Source organism: Megascapheus bottae, chromosome 24, assembly GCF_031878675.1.
Source record: "Megascapheus bottae isolate mThoBot1 chromosome 24, mThoBot2.hap1, whole genome shotgun sequence".
NCBI classification, from domain to species: Eukaryota; Metazoa; Chordata; class Mammalia; order Rodentia; family Geomyidae; genus Megascapheus; species Megascapheus bottae.
Window position 1 is genome coordinate 23,446,138 of NC_143532.1, and position 23,247 is coordinate 23,469,384.

At 38.9% G+C, this 23,247-nt stretch overlaps 1 long non-coding RNA gene across 1 annotated transcript; it reads right to left on the bottom strand.

The window, feature by feature from the left end:
- On the bottom strand, positions 1–16,828 carry LOC150047137 (uncharacterized). The gene is made up of 3 exons (XR_016539505.1): positions 16,720–16,828; positions 15,071–15,141; positions 1–191 (listed from the first exon to the last, which is right to left on the bottom strand). It is a non-coding gene; the product is annotated as an uncharacterized LOC150047137 (long non-coding RNA).
- Between the last annotated feature and the right edge of the window lie 6,419 nt (positions 16,829–23,247).

Genomic DNA, 23,247 nt, shown 5'->3' on the forward strand with positions numbered 1-23,247 from the left:
GATGCTCAATAAATGAAAAGAATAAAATGTAAAGAAATCATCCACATTGATACATAATAATGCAAATACCAAAATCCAAATGGCATGGAGTAATCATGAGATCAGCAAAAGAAAACTGGTTTATCATGGACCCAGGATCATCAGCTGACTTCTCATCTGAGAGGGTGGATGTCAGGAAGCATTGGAATGATCTATTGATTAAGAAAAGAAAAGAAAAAAATCAACAAAGAATTTTATATCTAGAAATGTGTATCTTTCAGAAATACAATTCAAGCTGAAATGAAGACATTTTGGTCTTCATTTGTTAAGCTATTATAAGGAAGGAAAGACAATGCACTATCGTACATGGAAGGGTAAACAAAAACAGACCATTTAGTAGTAGTGGAATCACTGTACAAGAAATACATCTGAGGAAATATTGTTGGCCTCATGGCTATACTAGGTGTGTGTGTGTGTGCATGTGTGTGTGTGTGTAGGGAAGTCCCACCCTTTTCCCTTTTGTGCACTGATAGCACAAACAAGTAAATTAAATTCACGCAAATTGGATTTCATCAACATTTTACTGCAAAATTGGGCATAGTGGCACATACTTGCAATCCTACCTACACAGAAACAGAGGTAAGATCATTGTCCAAGGACAATGACAGCAAAAATGTGAGACTCTGTGAAAAACCCAAACCAACAGAGCTAGGGTATGATTCAAATAGTTGAGCACCTACCTAGCAAGCACCAGGCCATGGGTTTATATTCCAATGTCACCCAAAACAAAAGAGGTAAATAACAAAATCCTACTCAAGCCCAAAATCTATTGTGCTTTAAGCTATATACATTATCTAACACCTGTAACACCAGCACTGGAAAAGTTTGTGAGTTCAGTTGATTGTGAGTCCAAGGCCAGCCTGAGATAGATAGCAAGATCTTATGATTAAAAAACACCAATAATTTTTTGAAAGCAAATTTCCTTCAAAGTATATTGTTAAGGAAGAAAATCATTGTAATTCATATATGTGCTTATACTTCGTATGCAGAATATCTTCAAACACTTATAATCTAATAATAGAAAGACAATCAAGTTGAAGAATGGAAAAGAATTTGATTAGCAAGTATCCCATAAAATATAAACAACTAAAAAATATAAACAACTGACAAACAAACAAAAAGAAACATTGACATTTAGAGCTTCAAGAAATATAGATGAAAGCCTTTGTGACATACCACCTCACATCCACTAGGGGGCAAAATAAAAAAAATCACTCATAAGAATAGGGAGGAACTAGAACGCTCATACTGATGAGAATGTAAATGGCACTTCCATGCTCGGTAAACATCTGTCTGCTTCTCCAAGGGTTAAACTGACTACACATGGCAGAACGACTATATTTCTAAGTTTCTGCACAAAATAAATGAAAACATATGTCTACACAGAAATTTGCACATGAGCTCATGGGCAGATCTTGAAAACATTATGCTAAGTGAAAAGAGCACATATTGCATGGTTCTAGTTACATGAATGTCCAGAATGGGGAAATTGAGAGAGATGGAAAGTGGATCAGCTGCTGCCTGGGGCTGAGCAGGATTAGAGAAATGGAGAGTGATTGGTAATGAGTATGGAGTTTCTTTTTTGGGTGATGAAAACATCCTGAAATTGACTGTGGTGATAGATTAAAGCTCTGGGAATAAACCAAAAACCAATGAATTTCATGCTTTAAATCAGTGAGTTGCATAGTATGTGGATTTTTTTGCAAAATATAGCTCTTATCTAAAATAGGGAAATAAATATAAGGAAATATGGAACTAGGGCAACCTACCTTCGTCTTGCTAGTTTTTGATATGTAAAACACAGAAATTGCTTTTTTTTTTTACTTTTGCATGGAAAAACAAGTATAAAATGTCTGAGCTTCATATCTTTGTTTTTTCCCCAATTTGGTTAAAATTGCTTTACATGGACTCACTTATTTTGAATGTTCTTGGATTCATCTTCATTATATTGCTCCCTTTAAAGAAATGATCATTTTAAGTTAAGTTTAAAAGCTCTGCCCATGGTAACTCACACCTGACAACTCACCTACTCAGAAACTAGCAATTTTAGGAGGATCAAAACTTGAGGCTAGCCTAGTTGGCTAAAACAAAACCAAAGTCAGTGAGAAGCCATCTTAACAAACAAGTTATTTGTGGTGACTCAGGACTGTAATCCTATTTATCCTATTTATTGACAAGTTAAAGATTGGGAAAGTGAAGTTTGCAGTTGGCTCAACTGAAAGCTCAGGAACCTTACCTGGGAGTATGGCTTAATGGTAGACCACTTGAATTCAATCCTCATACATACCCATGTTCACATAGTGAATAGTGGTTCTTAAAATCTTAATTCCCAAGCCCTTTTCCAATGAAACTAACCAGGGCTTCATGGAGAGATGAAGACTCCCAAGTCAATATTCAAAAAGGATAGGATGAATCTAAAACTTCTTATGATGCCTTAGATGCCAGAAATAAGGGTATTCTGGGCTCTATTGCATGTTTAAAACACTCAGAAAGTACAGAACTGCAGGTGGAAGGAGAATGGTGGTGCTCCCCATAAAAATCCAAATTTCATTCTTTACAGTGATAGAGAAAACAATCCAGAAATTCATATGGAAGAGCAAAAGACATAGACTAGCCAAAGCAATTCTAAGGGGGAGAAAACAAAAACAAAAAACAACGTAGGAGATATCACAATACCAGATTTCAAACTCTACTATAGAGCCATATTAATAAGTATATAATTAATAAATAGCTTGTCATAACACAAAAATAGACCTGAAGATCCTTGAAACAGATTAGAAGACCCAGAACTAAAACCCTGTATTTATAGTCATCTGATATTTGACAAAGGAGCCAAAGATATACAATGGATAAACATAGCTTCTTCAAAAGTTGGTATGGGGAAAACTAGTTTGACATGTGCAGAAAACTAAAAGTAGATTCCTGCTTGTCACTGTGCACTAATATCAGTTCAAAGTGAATCAAAGACCTCAACATCAGACCAGAAACTCTGAAAATAGTAAGAAAGAGAGTAGGAGAGGCATTAGAATTTATGGATATAGCCAACTACTTCCTGAATAGAGTCCCAGGGGCACAACAGATAAGAGTGAGACAAATGGGACCACATTAAAATGTTTCAGCCAAGGACTTAGTTACCAAATTAGAAAGACTGCTATACAAGTGAGAAAAGATCTTTACCCAGAATGCATCAGACAAGAGTCTAATATCCAATATATACAAGGAGCTCAAAAAACTATTACTAAACTTACTACACCAATCACTAAATGGGCAAGGGAGCTAAGGAGAGGTTTCTCAGAGGAAGAGAGAATAGCAAAGAAATATATGAGGAAATGCTCATCATCCCTGGTCATAAAGGAAATGTAAATCAAAGTAATTCTGAGATTCCATCTTACCCCACTTAGATTGGCCAACATTTTGAATCTGAACAACAACAAATGATGGTGGGGATGTAGTTAATAATATAAAAAAGGAGCCCTAATGCATTGCTGATGGGATTGTAGGATTGTAAACTAGTGTAACCACTCTGGAAGGCCATCAGGAGATTTCTTGAAAACTATAACATAGACCTTCCCTATGTCCCAGCCATACCACTCCTAGGCATCTACTCTCAGCTCCTGAACTAGAATATGACGAGGAAACCTGCACACCCATATTCATAGACTCACTAGTCACAATAACCAAGATATGGAAACAACCCAGGTGCCTACAATACTTGAGCAGATCCAAAATTTGTGGTACCCATATACAATGGAATTTTACACAGCCATTAGAAAGAATCAAGTAGTGCCATTTTCAGGGAAATGGATAGAACTAGAAGAAACTGTGTTAAGTGAGGTAAGCCAAGGCCAGAGAGAAAAACAGCAAACGTTCTTCCTAATAGGAAAATGTCAGATCTCCAATGCACTGGGTTATGACATATTATCCATGATTGTAGATACTCACATAGTGTAAAACCAAGAGAGGATGGTCTTAGGAGTGAATCACAAAAGTGCAATACCCAAGCACCTCTTCATGTATATACAAAATCATATTCCTACTGAAATGAGCTCCAAAGATATGGAAACAACAGAGCTTTCTTAATTTCTTTTTTTGTGGTGATTCTATATTCTTTATATATATGATGTATTCATGAGCATCTCTGTGGAAGGGTGGTAAGAGAGTATAGAATCTGAGGGAAAAGCATAGAAAGGTGCAGCAGTGAAACTCGTTAGACATTGATGAAAGTCAGCTATGCAACTCCAGGATAGAGAGAGAATGAGGGAACAGATGACAGTGTACAAAAGGACCCATGTAAATGTAATCCAGCTGTGTATCACTTCTAGAATAAAGTCAAGTTAAGAACACACTGTATTTATAAATTTAAAAAAGGAAAGTACAGAGCTCCAAATGGTCCATCTGGGATAATTTAAAAAATTAAATAGAAGTTTGTTTGAGGATAGTGTATACAATAGAGCAAATATCCATCTCTCCATACTGATATGATGGAGCAAATCATTGATTAAGTAACTGTGAAAAAGGGCAAATCTTTCCTGAAGTAGGATTTCAATGAATAACTTACTATGTTTTTTATGGTTGGCATTATTATGTGTTTTGGAATTTATTAACTTTTTATTGTTTTTCATTATTAGTGTCACTTATTTAACACTTCCTTTTGAAGTTTTAGCTACTTTTTAACTTCATTCAGTGAATTAATTTCTATATGGGCTTGCCAGGACTGCCTGCATAAAGTACCAGAATCTGGGCAACATAAAAAAACCCAGAAATTTCTGGAGGTTAAATGGAAAACAGCTGGATTTTTGAAAAATAAAATGCTATTGTTGTTATTAAGGTGTTGTACAGAGGGGCTCTCATTTTATGTCAGGTAGTAAGTACATTTCTTCCTTGAACAACATTACCCCTTCCTTCTCTTTCTCCCTTTCCCTCTCCTGTCCCTGCCCACAAGTTACATAGTTCCTTTCCCACCTAGTATATAGTGAATACCATAATTGCATTTATTCACCTTTCTCCTTCCCTTTCTGTGAAGCTCTGCACCCTGTTCCAACACACACACACACACACACACACACACACACACACACACACACAAGCAAAAAACACATGCCTCCACCACCAATAGCAACAACAACAACAACAAAAATTCCATGTTTCTATTTCAGGGAATTCATTTCTAGAAATAGTACTTTTACATGTTCAAAGGGGTTATGTTCTTACATTCCTCCTTAGGGTGTATTCCTTTAGTTCAGTTGTTTGTGTGTGAAGGCCTACAGTCCTGTAAAGTTACATGTCCAGTTCTAGTTTAGATCCAACTTCTACATATGAGAGAAAACATGTGCCATTTGTTTCCCTGAGCGTGGCTTATTTCACTTAACATGATTTGGTCTAGGTCCATGTATTTCCCTGAAAATAACATAGTATTTTTTTCAAATGGGTGAATAAAATTCCATTGTGTATAAGCCACATTGGTGTTTTTTTTTTTGTTTTTGATCTGCTCATCTATTGTGGGACATTTGGGCTAGTTCTGTAACTTGGCCATTGTGAATTATGCAGCAATGAACATGGATGTGCAAGTGTCTTTACAGTACCTTGGATTTTGATGGTCTAGGTAGATGCCTATGAGTGGTATGGCTGGGTTGTGGGGAAGATCTATGCTCTTTTGAGGAATCTCTAAAGTACCATCCAGAGTGGTTGTACTAGTTTCTATTCCCACTAACAGTGCAATAGGATTCCTTTTCCCCTCCACCCTTGCCAACATTTATTGCTCATGTTCTTGAGGCTGGCCAATGTAACTAGAATGAGATAGAATCTTAAATTTTTTTATTTGCATTCTTTTATGGTCAGGGATGTTGAGAATTTCTCCATGTGTCTATTTGCCATCTTCTTCTGAGACATCTCTTTTTAGTTTCTTCACCTAACTAATGAAGTGTTTGGGGGGAGGGTTAATTTTTTGAACTCTTTGAGTATTTTGAGTATTGTGCATATCATATGGTTAAGATTTTTCTCCCAGTCTGTTGGATTTCTTTCCAGTTTAATATTTATGTCCTTTGCTATGCAGAAACCTTTTATTTTGATGTAATCCCATTTGTCAACTCTCTTATTTACTGTGCCCTTGGGACTCTTTTCAAAAACTACCTTACCTAGGCTTATAAGCGCCAATGTTCTTTCTATTCCTTCTTACATTAGTTTTAAGTTCAGTTCTGATGTTAAGGCCATTGATCCACTTGAGCTGATATTAATTCATGGTGACAAATGTGGGTCTACTTTTTGTATTCTTCATAAGGATGTTCAGTTTTCTCAACACCAGTTATTGAAGAGGCTATTTTTTTTTACTGTACATTTCTGGTTCCTTTGTCAAACATCAGATAACTGTAAGTATATGGCTTTATTTCTGAGTCTTCTGGTCTGTTCCATTGATTTTTCAGGACTGTTTTTGTGCCAGTACCAAGCCGCTTTTATTATTATATGCTGTGTCATAGATGTAGGATCAGGATAAGACCAAACAACGGGGTGTTATCTGTTTAATATGAGTAAGCATTACTTTTTCTTTTATATATTATCTTTAGTTGTACAAAGGAGTCTCAATTTAGTAAATCATTTTATCATACATCTTGACCAATGTACCCCTCCATCGCTCTCTTCCATCTTTCCTAACCCCCATCTACACCTTTGAGCTACCTGGCTCCAATTTCACATCTGTACATTGCACAAGATGACTGCATTCTCTTCTCCTTCCTCTCTCCATTTGTTGACTCCTTTACTCTTTAAAACATCTGTTTATCAACTGCTGTGCATTCTTTTTTACCACTCATTTGGTAAATAGGAAGCATTTTTGTCATTCCCTTTTACTTCTTCTGCTAACTGGGACATGAGGTTGATCAGCAGGAGCCTTCTCTTAGTTTCTGAATGTCTTTAAAGTGAATCAGCTCACTTAAAGTGAGATTCATGAATAGTGGAGGTGTACCTTGTAGATATACTTAAAGTAGGCATAATTTGTTTCCCTGTACCTCATACAACCTTAATGCTTAACACAGAAAATGGTAAGGAAGAAGACATGGGTTGAGAAGATTTACAAAAAAAGAACAACAATCTGAGACATTAAGCATAGTCACTTAGTTAAAATACAAATGAAATGAGAGGTGGCTTGTCAGTGAGTTCTCACAAAGAATTCAAAGACCTTGGCTTCTTTTTATTCTCACTCAAACCCCTGCCATACAATGTTTTAGCTGACTTCATTTTTCTCTAAACTTCCAGAGGTGGAAAAAACATACACGGTCAATAATTACTGCGTGCTGGCCTCTTTGCTGATTTTACCTCATCACTTGATGTGTTTGTTCCTAATAATTTCAGCAATATATGATCTCATGTAAAAAGACCTATTTCATTAACACTGCCTCTTTAAGTTTGGTGAGAGGCCTTGCCTTGGTCTGCCATATAAATTTATAGACTCTATCATGGGAATCATTCATGCTCCGAGAGTGTGGAAGTGGAGCTGAACACAATACTCAGCAATCAGTTGCATTCGGGAAGCTAAGCAGCAGCCACCTCTGCACAGAAGGCTCCAGGCTCCTCTGCACAGACGCAGGTCCTCTCAAGTGTGACTCAGCCTTAGCCTGGATTTCCTTATTAACTAGTACAACAAAGCGGGTGTGGCATTGAGACTGAAGGGGAGGAGACAGTGAAGATGGAGGACTGGGATTGGTACCCAATAATTAATTATCAAACTTTTTCAAAACTGCTTTTTTTTGCCCTTCAGATTTTCTTCTCTCTCACTGTGGAAACCTTGGTGATTTGGAATTGTAATAGAAAGGATGAACTTGTTCAAAATTCACTATAAACATTCATGGAAATTTTCACATGAAATGCACTTTGTACCATTCATGACTCCTTAAAGAAAGATACAGAAAAGGATATAATAGCCTGAGATATTGCTATTATATAGGTCATAATATTATATATAATATAATGTAATATATAGCATACTCTATACTAAATACTGCATATATAATACTATTTTCCCATATATGATATATATATATACTTAGCATTAAATTTTATTTAATAAATTATCACTATTGCTACTCCTGAGCTTTGGGTATGTAGAGTCGAATAAAGGTCACTTGATTGGAAAGTGCTGTCATATGACACATTCAATCTGATAGCCACAGTGACTACTCAATGGCTAGTGATAGGTAACAAATACAATGTAGGTACCTTTGTTAGCTACTTAGTGACTTCTAGGTGGGTAACTTAATGAATACTACATAGATACGCTGGATACCTGCTCAGTGACTAATGGGGAGGATATAATCGACAAATGAATGACTGACATAGTAGGAATAAAGGAATGAGTCATGGCAAAATTTCACCATACCACACCAAAAGATGCACAATTTGAAAGTTAGGCTGTTTCTACCAATTTCCCATTCAATATGTTTAGACCACAGTTGAGCCAGGGGTAACAAAAACTATGCATAGGAAGTGACATAGTTGATAAATGGATGGCAGCATAATTTGTGTCCTCAGTGACTTTAGAACACAGTTCTAGTTGTACCCTAGATAATGATGTTTATTTCCTTCCCAGAGTTTCCTTTTCCACGCCAAAAGGTAGTGACACATGAGCGCTCATGATGTAGATTTTAGCTGAGTGACTTTTTCTGCATTTCCATCTGAAAAATGGGATAATGAATGATGACATCTCTTCTTCCTATTGCTAAGATCATGCACAGCTAACTATCCAAAATCACCACTGACATTTCATTGATGTGAGGAGCTTTCCACAAGAGAGATCAGGATCTGGAAGGAAGACCTGAGGTTAATAGTGGACCAAATTTCATGCATTTTAATTACTGACAGAACTAAATTAGATTCTGAGATAAAATAGCATCAGGTATTAATAGGGGCCAGAAGGCTAGAGGTGCCAGGGCCCTGCCAACAGTGCCAATCATTAGTGCTGTAATTGATTCAAGCCTTGCAAGATAATTTTTCTCTGAGTCTGTCATGGATTATTTTTCCTTGTTAGGTGCTACAGTAACTCCATGCTGTAAAGCATGGTGAAATAATTGAATTACGGCAATCATAGGGAAAATAACTTTTGCCATGGCGACGATGTCACAATATTTTAAAGGGAAAAAAGAATCACAGCCAGAAATTTTTCTTCTCTTTTGCTCACTCTCTATTTCCTCATTGCTTTAAAACTGGGCAGAAAGGAGTCAGATTTCTCAGGGGAATTCAGGGGGGCTGGGGTAGTTGGGGAGAGGGAACTGAATCATTCTTGAATTTGGGTAGAGTAAAAGCTTCACTGGGGCTGCGAGTGTGGCCTAATAGTAAAGTTCTTGCCTAGCATGCAGAAAGCCCTAGGTTTGATTCCTCAGTACTACATACACAGAAAAAGGCAGAAGTGGTGCTATGGCTTAAGTAGTAGAGTGCTAGCCTTGTGAAAGCCTAGCGACAGTGCCTTGGCCCTGAGTTCAAGCCCCAGGACTGGCAAAAAAGAAAAGAAAGAAAGAAAGCTTCAAGAGTTACTGTTTTCTTGGAAATCTTTAGGGATGGAATGTTCACACAGATATTTATATGATGAGGCCCAGAATTTGTAGGTCTTACTTGCATGCAGTATATTCTATTCATATGTGTCTATCATTATCACTGGTGCCAACGGGAAGATGGAAGGTATTAGAGACAGTTTATTTGAAGGTCTCATTTCTCTGGCTGTGTTGGTCAGGAAGCTTTCCCCAGCATCACTGTTGTCATCTGTAAAAGTGATGAAGTTCAATTATAAATTCTTCAGCCCTTGCTTCCATGTGCTGTGAGAAATTTCATCTTCTCAAGTTACTTCCAATGCAATAAAGCCTATGAAGGAGAATGATACAGAGGAGGACAAATTTGAAATCAAGAAGGCACTGGAGCTGTAGAGGACAGAAAGCTTGATAGACTGCAACTGGTAGCACTTATTGAAAACCAAATGCCTGATGTGATCCCACCTCCCCTGGACCTCAAGAATGAGAGATTATGAAAAATTACTTGTTTTTGTGCCAACACTTACACCTGGAGCACAAAGGTGATGTGCGTGTTTGTTGAATGATTACACATCAGGATGTGTTGAATAATAAATAGGTTTAGTTGGTTGTAGAAATCTGTAATGTACCATGTAGGTCCTTTCATGTGCATTGCACAAAGAACAGATTGGCAGAATGCTCTGGACTTTTCATTGCTCCCATGTCAAAGGACTAAACTGGGAGGAACTCAGATGTATGGTTATTGACTTGAATCACTTTATCTTCTTCCAATTGAACTGTGGTGACATATGAATTGACTTTCAATGATATAGTTCGGGTATTAAAGAGATTGGAAATATTACATGGGTTCTACTTAGTTTGAAATTTTTCAGAATCGCTAGATCTGCTTCCCAATTACTCATTTGTTTATACAAGTATTTATTTGTCTCAGGGTAGACTCTTGGGTGTTTACTTCATTGCACGTGGTTTGCTTCTGCTTTGTAGATTCTCTTTTCTTTTCTTTTTTGATACTTCATCACTTTAGACTACCACGTTACATAGCCCCTTTTCAGTCTTTTCTGATTTTGCAGAAATCAGCCATTTGCCTAAAGATGTGTGCCCTATAAAAGATCTTGCTTTGATAAATTTTCAGTTCTTTTTTCCAATTTTTACAATGCGCACAAACTTAGATTGTTCACTTTTCTTTATGCCATTCTAAAATACGTAGTGATGAGCAGAAAGTTTTTAAGTTCTCTTACTGAATAACAGTGTAGAAAGAGACTTGCAGTTTCTCTTCTAAGGCTTTTCTATTAGTGGTGTCAAGTGCAGGAGCTTGTCAACAAGAAAGCTATTGCTGAGGGAAAGTTTAGAAATGCCAGTCCGAGGCAGATCATTTATTGATAAATGCATGACTTTAGTTCATGTTTTATCAGGGGCAAAGCATACCCTGCCCCTTTAACTGTAGAGATGGTTCTGGGTAAAACAAATGAGTTATTCTCCAGATTACATTTCTGACTTTCTTGTCCATTTTCTCTTCCCCAGAGGTGTCAAGCTCTCCTCAGTTCATGGAAGGAAATCTTTCAATGCTTGTAAAAATGGTCTCCCATGGAAAGGAGAACACACACCCACCCCCCACACACACAAACACACACATGCATACATGCATGCATGCATACACTACCACTACTACCAACAACAAGCATTTATATTAGAAGGGCAATTTTAACCATTGGCAAAGTTCTCACAGTTTTCTAGTTTTTCCAAATCAATATTCATTTCAAAATTTACTTTTAATCAAAGGTGTGCTTTTATATTTAGTTCTAAAAATGGCAATTTCTATAACACACACGCACCCTTTACCTAATCACTCTAGGACTAGATCTTGAGAAAAAAACAAAAAAACAAACAAACAACAACAAACATTTTTTTTCCTAGCTATTATATGGATCCTGAAAAATCAAAGATCATTTCCCATAGATTCTCCAGGGTGTCCTGTCTGGCTAGGGAGCAATTTCTTTTGGCCTAAGGGGAAATCATACATTCAAATCCAGGAAAAAGTAAGTCCACCTATAGCAGGTATCTTTTGTGTGTGGAGACAGGGGTTATTAGTATCTGCATTCATGGCTGGGACTTCATCTCAGTGAAATCACTGGAGGAAACAAGAATATGTCCTTATCCCTCTTGGCCCCAGGCAGAGAGTGAATTATTCAAGGTGGACTCAATTAACAGACCCTTTGCCTGTCACCAGACCTTGACCATCACTGGAAATTTCAGCAGAAGGAGCCAAAGTACTTCAACTCCTTCTAGAACATGGTGGCCAGGAGACAGAGGAGAGGGAGCAAGGAAGTTTTTTGTGCCTCTTTCTATTTGAATAGCAGTAATTGTCATCAGCTTGCTTTAGGTTTTAGCATTACCTTGAGTACACTCTGTGTGTACATCTGTGCTCTCTCTGTGTGTGTGTGTGTGTGTGTGTGTGTGTGTGTGTGTGTGTGTGTGTGTGCGCGCGCGCGCGCGCATGCGCGTGTGTGTCTTTCTCAAACCATAGTTTCCAGGACAAGAACTCTTGTTTTATTAAAGACAAATTGTTCAGAATGCCAGAAAGCAATTGGGTTGACTGGGCTCTAGAAGTTCTGATTACATTGTTTATTACCCTTTTCCTTTTAAAAATTCTTGTATCTGGGGCCAGGAGTTTGGCCTAATAGTAGAGTGCTTGCCTAGCATGCATGAAGATCTGGGTTCAAATCCTTGATACCACATACATAGAAAACCCCATAAACTGTGCTGTGGCTCAAGTGGAAGAGTGCTAGCCCTGAAGAAAAAGCCCAAGAACAGTGCTCAAGCCCTGAGTTCAAGCCCAGAACTGGCAAAAAAAATTCTTGTATTTGGATCAGTCCTTTGGCAGAAATTCAAAGTCCCTCTCTTGCCAATATTTTTGTAATGGTTAACCATAGTTTGGTATATGCAATCTGGCTTTTCAAATTACATTCCATACTAACTGAAATGATTCCTTAATTAGAACTTTGGTTCAAATTCCTTTTCTTTGAATTTCTTCTTTGGAAATAAGAGAGTTCAAATTAACCACCAATCAGGGGACATTTTTGCTACCATTAATTTTCCAGAGTTTCAATGCTGGAGCCCAAGTGTACAGGAGCCTCGAGGCTTGGGTTTGCAGGGGGTCATCAACAGTAAAGGGAGGCAGGCATCTTTCACTGTTCACACAAAGTGACCTCAAGTCTGACACAGAATGGGGACTCAAATTGCAGGGCTATTAACTTGAAAGGACTCCTGTTCAATGTGTGCATTTCCGGGTGGGTCTTGAGAGATGTCCACATTAAAGTTTACTAGGATGAAATGTACATAAATGGCGTGTGGCAAAAGGTGTGACAGTCCTTTGGCAGGAGTCATCAATCACTGCACACTTTTTCAAGGGAAGATAAAAGGCTCAGTGTGACTCAAGTAAGGGTTTGCATTCTAGGAATCTTGGTTTAGTAGAAATATATCCTCTGAGGTATTTTTTTATATTAATAGCTCTTTGGGGAGAAAAGGTTGTAAGAAAATTCTCCCTTCTTGGACCATGGATTTATTACAAAAAGCCCATATCAAATCTCTTGATCCATAATGTACTGGGTGTGGGGATTCATCATAGGTGACTTTTGGGGATGTGATGACACAATGCCTAAGACTGATGATATTTTGTGAACAGACGCCCGTACCTCCCATCTCCTTGCTCTGATTAAAAGCTCAAGAATGATCACATGTACCACACAAACAAAAGTCATGTGACATTTGCTAGTACACTCGAGAATTTTTTTTTACAAAAGGGAATTGTCAAAAGACAAAAATATTAAAATATTTCAGAGTGTTAGTACATTTTTTTCTCCAAAAATATCTACTGTTACTGCGTGCTCAGAGTGTGCTTGACATCCTATTATAAGGTCATGTCACTGATTGTCCTACATGGTTTTGTTTTGTTTTGAGTTAGAGACAGATCCTGGCCTTAATTTAATGAGTAGATAACTAAAGCTCAGAGCAATAACTTTGTCTAAGGTCACACAGCTCTTTAGTGATGGGCCAGAAGTTGAGACAAAGCAAGACTGCATAAACTCTGGAACTATCTGTCGTCGGTTAGCCTGGGATTATAACTTGCCATTAATACTGAAGCTTGTGGTCAGCTTTTGCTTCAGCACACCAGGTGGGGAGCTCTCTGGGGTCAAGACAGTCCTTTGATATGAAAAACAATTTTCTTTTGTTGTCTAAAACATACTTTATGCATGCCTGTGTATGCGCGCTCACATTGTGTGTGTGGGGGGGGGGAGAGAGAGGTGGGGGGAGAGAGAGAGAGAGTTGGATACTGGGGCTTGGATTCAGGACCTCACCCTTGCTTAGGTGGTGCTTTATCACTTGAATCATTCCTTCTGCAAGCTTTTTGCTGGTGATAGGGTCTCTTGGACTTTGGTCTGCCTGAACTGACCTCAAATTGTGATCCTCAGGATCTCAGTCTCCTGAGTAGCTAGTATAACAGAACATGAGCCACACTGATGCTTGAATTAAAACGATTGTTATTATAATTTCTATCGAGAACTAGCATACATGAAATCAATATTGATAACTGGAGAACCTGTTATGGGCATTGGGATTTTTTATTTTAATTATTACTCTTTAATTTTAAGTATAATTTTCCTTCTGTGGTAGACCTGATATATTTAAACACAGGTGCTTGTTTTCTAGACTAAAGGCATGATTCTCTAGAGGAATCAATCATCCAAAATAATAAGAATAATAAATCAATAGGGTGGCCATTCTAGAGCAAGATACTGAAAGAATTCAAATAAGTAGGAAGGCACTCAGTCCCCATGAAATAATGCTCATATTATTTCAACTTCTATAGTGGCACAAATATTTTGTTTGTAATTATTCTACCTGTAATATAGTTTCCATTTCCTAGATGTAGCAACTGAAGTGCTCATCAATAGATTTGTATGCTCAGGGCAAAAAGTATGTGCGTGGCAGAATTGAATTTCACATGAGTCTAGCTCTGAAGCTTTGATTTCTACCCAGACACCCTTGTAACAAGACCTTGTTACAAGGCCTTTCTACTGGTGGTCCACAGGGCCTGTGGTTAAAGCCAGGCTAGATAGATTCCTCTTCCTCCTTCTCCTCCTCCTCCTCCTCCTCCTCCTCCTCCTCCTCCTCCTCCTCCTCCTCCTCTTCCTCCTCCTCCTCCTTCTCCTCATTCTCCTTCTCCATCTTCTTCTTTTTCTCCTTCTCCCCCTTCCTCTCTTATCCTCTTCCTCTTTCTCGTCTTTATTTTTTCCTAGTTGGGGTCCCCAGCTCCTATCACGTGGTTTCTCATTGTTCTTTTGTGCTTCTTTCAAATTTGCTACCGAATAGGTTCTAGTCTCCTGGCTCCTGCTTTATCTTTTCGTGCTAAAGGTTTCTTACAAGGACATCTCTATTCGGAAGTATTTGGCAGGTCTTTGTTGAACTTCATCTGAGAATAATTGAGCACTTCATCCCTGTTTGCAGGGGACTTGTTAACTTACCTTGTTAACTTTTATCTCCATATCTTGGGACTCTTTATTTCTCATCAAACCGGGAGAGTGCTTCATCCTGACTAGAAAGGTAAATGGATAGACAGACTCTTAAAATTCAGAATGCTTGCATGTCTTAGGTGTGAACTGAGTGAATAATAAACGACTCTCCTAAAGTTGGACATAAAAGTATGCATTAATTCAAGAGACAGTCACAGTCATGCTGATTTGAAATGACAGAGTCAGAGTTCAACCCAGTCAGGTTAAATCCTAGTCAGTCTTGTTGTGCCCTGACCCTATCAACTCTGGGTAAAAAAAAATATATATATATCCCAGGGAAACCAACAGATTAGCAAAAATATGTGACCTAGAAAGGTGCAAGTATATGGGACTAAATAAATGCTGCGGAGTTTGTCACATTTTCTTGTATCCAGGTCAGTAAAATTAAGGCTTAAGACTATACGTTAGGTACCATGTCTTTCCCACTAAAACCATCAGGTTTGACAGCTTGAGGGGAAGGGGTACATCCCTGTGGGTCTCCAGGCTTTGATATCATGTCAGTAATGAGATTATAGCACTCTAGTGTTTCCCTCAACCGATAAGAATCTGAGTATGGGGCCAATTGCGTTTCCTCTCTCTCTATTAAGTTTTGTGTGTCTGGAATTACTTTTTAATTCTTTAAGCACGTGAATGTCTATTTTTCTAGATATTCCTGTGGTTGGCACTCTTGTCTCTGTGGGAAAGCTTAAATGTTTAGCTATAGAGGTGGCATTTCCCAACAAGTGTAACTGTTACAGATAGAATGGTTGCATGTGTGCTGAAATGACCGCAAATGTGCATGTCTCAGAAGTTCGGTGCTCTTTGGACTATGACAAGTACAAGTGAACTGTAATGGGAATTCCCAAGGAGTACCCTCTTGTCCTCCCAAAATGTTGATTGCCATAATATACCTTGCTATAATAATATATTGGTTCAATGGTCAAGGACCCAACTATTCCAACTGGGCAAAAAAGAGTGGGATGGAATGAGCTGGTAAGAGATGTGTGGTTGTTTCATACATGTGTGTCATTGTTCAAGACTCCCCATTCTCCATGCTAATTACAATGTGAATTACAAGTCTGGTGAGAGCACTGTCATGTTAGAGCCTCACAGTCCTGTGAATAAGTGTTCACATGCATGGAGTACTTACTCAGAATCAAGTACTATTCCAAATTCCCTACCTGTGTTATTGAATTGCTGTAGAGAGAAAAGGTATCAGTAAGGCATTCTTTCAAAACCTAGTGAAGGTGGCTCAAACTGGTGAGAAAACTTACTGATTAATGTATAAGAACTCTGAAAGTAGAACCTGCTGGAGTGCAGCAGTGTCCCGGATTTTCCAAGATCCTCAGAAAATTTTTTCCCTGTCCGCATGAAAGATTTGCCCATACATTCAAGGAGGGTTGCAAATGCTATAGCATCCACCCAAGAAAGCAGAAAGGAAAGTTGGTTTCCAAAGGATCTCATTGTGTGCTCTTCTCTTGCTTCCATGAAGGACAAAAAAATATCTCTAAGTATATTTCCTCATTGAATTCTTCAGTTAGAAAAAGGTCATCTCATCGTCCCTATCATCCAGGGATTGTAGCAGATTGATCATTTGACAGAGGAAAATAGCACTATCTTACCTGTCTTAGCAGGGTCGTTTTCAAGTCTTCGATCACAGGACTTAATTCCAACACTATTGAAGCTCCAGGAGAGCTTTGTTGATGCAGGTTTTATCTACAGGTATTTGTCACATTCTGAATTAAAACATAAATATTAAAAGTAGTTACTGGTGAACAAGAAATACACTCATGAACATGATGAGTTCATGAGTTCAATGCTTCTGAAGATAATCATTTTTCATACCAGGAGGCAAGAGGCATGCTGTATCTTGTGTTTCCGTAAGCCTCGTTTATTATCTGAGTGAAGAGCAGGCTTGTGGAAGCTAGTATGGTGGTATGCTCTTGCCATCCCAGCTACAAGAGGCAGATCACTGTCAGGTAGGCCTGGGCAAGATAACTAAAGCATGTAGGGTCTAGGGCTGGCCTAAGTGGTATGAAATTTGCTTAGCAAGCACAACACCCTAGGTTTAAACCCTAGTACTGGGCCCCACCCCCACGAAAAAAGAAAGAAAAGAAAACATGGATCTTTAGATTGTGATTGAAGTAAAGAAAGAAAGTTCAGCCTCAGGAAACTTTAATAGCCCTTTCAGATAATTGTTAAAGATTATTCTTTGCCACCAGCTTGATGCAGTCTATTCAATTTCTCCATGAAAATTGGTCTATTCATCTTTCATAATTTTGCATAACATGGATGTCTGTTGCTGAATGCTGGCAGTCATAACCAGGCTAAACTTTTAACCAAGGGGATAATGTCATAGCTTTCTTCATCCCTATGAATGTGTGTTTGTGTTACACGTAGTCCAGGTCGTGGCACGTTGTAGATATTTCCAAACATGGGGTGGAATTTTATCCACAAAATATTCTGATTACACAGAACATGGGGCATACTGCTTGATGTTTGAGTGACCTTTCCTCTCATTGGTTAAAGTAGGAGGAGAAAATTAGGATGGGTTTGATATGTATGCATTGCTATTTACATACATTTGTCTTCTGAGAGTTGCTGCATAATCAGAGACTGTCAGTAGAAAATTCTAAATACAGCCTCTTTGATTTTTATTTTTACTTATTTATTTTTTGTTTGGTTCCTTCCTACTAATGTGCATGATAAAATGAATGATCATTTCGGGATGTGAATTCTTGCCTGACTCAGCCTTTGAGAGGGCTGATGTGAAAATTAGGCCCAGGTGTGCAATTCTCCTGCTAATTTAAACTACTTTATCAAACTCAATGCCTGATGCAAATGAAAAAAAAAACACTGAATTCAATTTTTTTTATTCAAGGTACCAAAATAAAAGTGCATTAAAAATGAAGCTCTATTTAGATTACTCTTCACAAATGCTTCATGATGAACCTTGGTGCGTAACTTCAAAATCTTAGTAAGCAGTCATTGTTATAAGACCATTAGCCAGGCTCACCATGGTGTATCATCTCCCTCATAGGACAGCAGCTGGCAGGGGTTCTGTGGAAAGAGGGAGACAATGACTGAGCTTTAACCAGTTCCAAATCGGTTATCCATAGGACAATCTTCATACAATGAAATTTAGTCGTTTGGTAAACTCCCAGGCTTGTACACCAGTGTTACCATCAAGATATCATATCATCATTGCCAAATATTTTCAGGGTTCTTTTGTGCTTTACCTCTCTACAACTCCTTGACCTGGATATCCACTGGTCTGTTTTCTGTCTTTATCATTTTTGTCTGTACCAGAATGCCATTCAGACAAGAATAGGGAGTGGAGAAAGGTATTGTTGGGCTTCTTTGACTTGACATGCTGCCTTTGGTTTCTATCTAAGCAGAGGCAGGTGTTGCTTTTAACTGTGAAGTAGCCATTCCATTATCTGAGTTGACTGTACTTTGTCTATGCATTGACCAGTAGAATAAATTTTGAATTTTGAGCTGCCACTATGAAACCACAGGCAGATCTTTGTGTGAAGGTATATTTTTATTTGACTGGGGTGAATACTTGGGAGTGAAGTAAGTTCATATGGTATATTTAGGTTATGATATGCTTATTTTAAGCAGAATCATACATTCTTATAAATTCATTGTCTCCTATAAGGGAATTCAGATTATCCATGGTTGTGATGTGAGCATAACACAGCCATGGCTCAGCTATCACATTAGATTATAATGCTATTATTGCCATTTGTTATTGAATATCCATCACGTGGCACTTTGTGATGATTTATCTTCCAAATTGCATTATGCTCCAAGGCAATGTTTCAATTTGTGAGTGTTCTCTGAATACCATCCAGAATGCTGCAGGCTCGAACAACCAGCTAGGGCTACCAGCATGACCACAAGTGATACACTAAGTAGCAAACAAGCATGCTACAGTAGCCTTACAGTTCCAGTGGCAGTCGTCCTATTTTACTTGCAGAAGATACTGGATTTTTTCACTCTGACTACAATGCCAGTCAGGACAATCCCCATCCGTTAAAGTGAAAATATGAAATTTAGTTTTTCCTAACAACTATTTTTCCAAGGCTGATCAACAAATGGCTCATTTCCGGGCAATGTGATTTGTATTAGAAGAAACAGAGCTCTGTTACTTGGGTTTAAGCGCCAGGTGGGACTAGTAGAAATGGCAGCATGGAAAGGATGGGGAATTGGAGGTGAGCGGAGGGAGGGTGCAGGACTAGCGTCTCCCATCTCAGCTGTGTCTCATAGTACCTCACATAGCCCTGGTGCTTCCCACATGCTTACACAAACTCTTCTTGGCCAAGAGAGTCCCTGGAGACAGTTTGAGACCCAAAGCTGGCAAACAGGAGACACAGGAAGAGCTTATGTTCCTGCCACCATCAAGTTGATGCATATATTGTCACCCCAGCCATTCCCACCCTAAGTATGAATCGTACAGAAACTTGCACATGTGCTGCGAAAGGATCTTCAGAGCAGTATCGTTGAAAAAAAATCTGGAAATTTAGCATATGGTCATCAACAGTAGGAACGTGAATGAGTTGTGCTTATCATTTATTGCAAACAAAATGGAGTGAGTGGGGAGACGCAGTTTTCTATAGCACCCTGTTGGGTTAAAGAATAAAAGTAGGATGGGTGACTATTGATTGATTGATTTTGATTATGCAGCCTGGGCGCTGAACCTGAGCTCTTCAGCTTGACACTAGAGCTCTACCCCTTGAGCCACAGTGCCACTTCGAGTTTTCTGGTGGTTAATTGGAGATAAGAGTCATGGACTTTTGTGCCTGGCCTGGCCTTGAAATATAATCATCAGCTCTCAACCTCTTGAATAGTTAGAGTTATAGGTGCCAACCACTAGTATCTGGTAGGGTGGTTGTTTTCATAAGGTTCATTGATAAGAGTTTCAAAGTACAGCTCAATGAAACTAGATACCTTCAGAGGTACATATGTATATGGGCAAATCCTAAGGCAAAGGTTGATGACAAAATCTAGGATATGGGTTGTCCCTGAAAGAGAGAAAGGGGGTACCATAAGAAGAAGTATCCAGAAATGTTTTGAGGCACCAGAAACATGTCCTTGTCTCATTTCCTATTTAATAAAGTATTTCTCCTTTGTTTGATTGGTATATGGATGATTCATTACCTTTTTCAAAACTCTACATGTAGTCTAATAAATATTTGCACACATATACACACACACATATATATATACCCTATATACAAGTATCTATAATTTATCAGTGTTCATTGATATTTCAAAATGAAAATCTAACAATTTACTGAGGTAGGCAAGATTTTTTTTTATTGGCTTGTAGTATACCTGGGGGTAATTTATTGTTACATCTCTACACATGTTTATACTGTATTCCAATCAAGTTCACCCCTTATAGCACAATTCCTAATAGGATTTTTGTTGTCCAAGTCTTCTTGTTATTATTATCTTTAAGTAGTTGTACAAACAAGTTGCCATTTGCCTGGCACCAGTGGATCACACTTGCAGTCCTAGCTACTCAGGAGGCTGAAATCTGAGGATCAAGATTCAAAGCCAGCTGGGGCACAAAAGTCTATGAGACTCTTATCTCCAATTAACCACCAGAAAACTGGAAGTGGTGCTGTGGCTCAACACAGTAGAGCACTAGCCTTGAGATGAAGGGCTCAGGGACAGCGCCCATGCCCAGAGTTCAAGCCATATGACCGCCAAAACAACACAACAAAACAAAATAAACAAGCAAACAAACAAAAAAGGAGAAAAGGTTGCCATTCAACAAAGCAGTTTATGAATGAATGCAATTAATCTTTACATATGCGTGGACGATTGTGTCAGCATTTGAGCACTCTTCTTCCCCCTGAATTGACCCCCTGACAACCTAAGTTTCACCTTCCTGGTATTCATCGTATTTTTGACTTTTAGATTTGGTGCAAGCTCCAGAATTACAGCTTCTTTTTAAATACTACAGTGTATGTCAGGAACAAATTATGTTTCCTGGGGCCATCTACTGGCTTGCGCGAGCACACAGCAGGAACCACGTGGGACACAATTCATGCATGCCCAGCTCTCCACTGTCTCCACACACCACTCCTCACTCAGTGTCGCACTCAGCTCTGTAGTCCTCTGAGTTTGTAATCCCTTATCTTCCTTACTTGAAAGGCCTTCTCCATTAGGAATATGACTTTGTATTTTGCTATCATTGATTTTAACTTCAGATTTTTTTTCCCCCAGGGGAGTTTGGTTCTCTTCTTGCTTGCAGCATGTTGGCTTCTTTTTGTACTCTTAAGAATAGTTGGCTGATGGTGGGGGTGGGGGGAGGGAGGGAGGAAGAGGGAGAGGGAGAGAGAGGGAGAGGGAGAGAGAGAGAGAGGGAGAGGGAGAGAGAAGGAGAGGGAGAGAGAGAGAGAGACAACAGAGAGAGAGGGAGGGAGGGAGGGAGAGAGAGAGGGAGAGAGAGAGAGAGAGAGAGAGAGAGAGAGAGAGAGAGAGGGGGGGGGGGGAGAATATGAGAATATGGGTTCTTTGGGGGAGCTGTCAGAAAGAAAATGTGATATACACACACAAAATGGAATTTTACCTATCCATCAGAAAGAATATTTGTAAAGAAATAGAGTTGGAAAGCATTGTAATGAAAAGGCTTGAGAAAAATTACTTTAAGTGAATTAAGTCAGGACCAGAGAGACAAAGAAAGCAAGTTTTTCTCCCTTATATTTGGAAGCTAGATGTAGCCTATAAACTTCTAAGTAAATACATTGGGTAGTAATGCAAGTGTATATAAATGTATTAACTAAAATATGGTCGATTTAAGGGAGATCTCAAATTGTGTGATTCCTTATAGAGGCCACATCTAGGTTCAGCAAAATAAAACACCAGGAAGTGGGTACTGGAAAGGGGTAGACAAACGGACAGGAGAAGAGGGGGAGAATGCAGGTAAGATTCCAATGTATATCCTACAAAATTGGTGAGTAGGGGAGGGATGGGTGAGACTGTTGACAGGGTGTCACTGATCAAGATATATTGATAAATGGCTAGAACTACTTAGAAATAATGAAAAAATTAAGTGGATAAAAAAGAATCCAAACACCAAAAGGAAAGAAAGGAAGAAAGAACAGATGTGGCCCCAGCAGGGTGTGCCAGATACTGGCAAGTGGTAGCTTCACATTTTGTTTGCAAAGAGGAGGAGAAACAATGTCCCTTTCCCACGTCCCTGCTAGCATTTTATTAGGCCTCCAGTAGGATCAGTCTCTCACCATCTTCCTGCACAGATCTGCCAGGTACAACTTAGCAGGGAAGTTAAAAACGGGATGATGATAAATCCGGAAATGCAGCTCCCAACAAGAACTCTTCCTCCTCCTCCTCCCTCTCCTCCTCCTCCTTCTCCTCCTCCCAGCTCCCCCTCCTCCTCATCCCATCCCTTCTCCTCCCCACCCCTTCCTTCTCCTCCCCTTCCTCCTCCTCCTCCTTTTTGTGCCTTTTGTTTCTACAAATTCAGAGAAAGAATAGCATCTGTAGAGAAAGGCCGTGTAAAGGAGAGAGATGAGACCAGAGTTCTACCTGAGTACCTCTACTGGATGGCTGGCTCTGTGTTCTGGCACCAGTGACCTCAGATTTGGTCTTCTTTTCCTTATTGCCTTCTTCATAGATTGGTTTGAATGCCACAGAGGAAACATCTAGCTGTTCTCCATAGCAAGAGGCAGCCATACTATAGTATCCTTGGTTGTGAGAAGGTGCCTTTCAACTCTTCACCTTTACAGCTTCGCTGAACTAGTGTTCTCCCATTCTATTTCACCTCTGTGGATAGGAGGAAGACGAGCCACACTTTTCAAAGAGCTCTGATTTTCTTCTGAAGCTCAGTTGATATGATCACTTTGGACATGCTGGAGAAAACTTGCTCTTGAGATAAGGAAACACACAATAAAAGATCTTAATCACAAAAATTGCGTGCGCATGATTGATTGCCTGTGATTGTAATTATCTTCAAACCAAGGCTATGTCCTGAGAATTTTGAAACATGAAAGAAAGATCAAATTGTGTTTAGCTGAGTTTGTCCCAAATAAACACTACAGAAAGTGTACCCAGGCTGGGCACCGTGGCTCATGCCTTCCCAGGAGGCTGAGATCTGAGAATCGTGGTTCAAAGCC